We start from the raw sequence: 1,544 nt of genomic DNA, 5'->3' as shown, positions 1-1,544 counted from the left end.
CTAATAAAATGCCAAGCTAATTGCATTATTTGGAGGAATCAAAAACTACTTCTTCATTCTCTTTATTGCTATTCAACACAAGAAAAGCTATTGACTACCTTTGGGGCAGAATAAATGCAATCATCACCATAGTAACCAAAAGTCTAACTATCCAGGGGTAGCTGAGGAAGTCACAGGAATGATTTGCTCTAAGAAAGCAATTTTTAATCATTAAACATGGAGAAAACATTTATTTGAAACCTGACAGAGGAGGTTAGGGATATCCAGAGCAAAATGGAATCTGCAAGGGTACCAGATACTCTCCTGAGTTCTGACCATAAATCTGACTATCAACTCTTGACTAAAACCATAGGATTTATTAATGTTCCTTTGTTGTTGTTGTTGTTGTTGTTGTTGTTGTTGTTTGTATTGGGGATTAAACCCAGAGGTACTTACCCACTGAACCACTTCCCCAGACCTTTTCATTTTTTGTTTTGAGATACAATCTCACTAAGTTACCTAGGGCCTGGCTAAATTGCTGGGGCTAGCTTTGAATTTGCAATCCTTCCCTCAGCCTCCCAAGCCTCTGGGATTACAGGCATGAGACATTGTGCCAGGCTATTAATGTGCCTTTTTTTATTTTATAATCAGTAACTTTAGCCTTCTCTATTTTTAATCCATCTTGCAAAGACTTTATCAATTTTATTAGTCTTTAAAATGTTTTTGGGTTTGTTAGTGTTTTCTATTCTATATTCTTATTTTATTAATGTTTGTTCTGTGAATCATTTATTTCTACTATCGATTGTCTCTTTTTCTCTTTGACCATATTTTCTTCTCCTTAAGAGATTTATTTTTTTATTAGCCATGCATACAAAAAATTATATAGATAAATTTAGACCCGGGGTGACATTCTTTTTTCAGAGAGGTTTTAATTAGTTTTTTCTAGTAGCTATGCTGTCTTCAATCACATAAATCTAATTTTAACACCTGAATTGATACCAATACAGTTTATTTTCAGATCATTCTTACAATGTCATAGCCCTTCAAAGTTTCAAGCCCTAAGTATGATGGTTAGCCAGAACTCTCCCTTACTGTAATATCGTCACAAATGTTCCTCAGATTTTGCCTGTCACCTGGATATTACAAATTCATAGATCCCTGGAGAAGCAGCAGCCCTAAATACTGTATTTATCCCTCTGGATTTTCCTTTATCTCCTAACCCTAGACTCAATTTTTCTCTTTTTATCTCTCTGGTGCCATGGAGAATTTTCCTTTTAACTTTGTCCCTCTTGATATAGCAGTTGGAAAGTTTTTTTTGTTTATTTGTTTGTTTTGTGATACTTCAGACTGAACCCAGCAGTGCTCTATTACTGAGTTATATCAATCCAGTCCTTTCTTATTTTTTATTTATTAAAAAAATTGGGGGGGGGAGGGTATTGGGGATTGACTCAGGGGTACTCAACCACTAAACCATATCCCCAGCCCTTTTTTTTTTTTTAATATTTTATTTAGAGACAGTTGCTTAGTACCTCACCATTGCTGAGTCTGGCTTTGAACTTGTGATT

Source organism: Callospermophilus lateralis, chromosome 16 (genome assembly GCF_048772815.1).
Source record: "Callospermophilus lateralis isolate mCalLat2 chromosome 16, mCalLat2.hap1, whole genome shotgun sequence".
Lineage (NCBI taxonomy): Eukaryota > Metazoa > Chordata > Mammalia > Rodentia > Sciuridae > Callospermophilus > Callospermophilus lateralis.
This window is presented reverse-complemented; position numbering follows the sequence as displayed.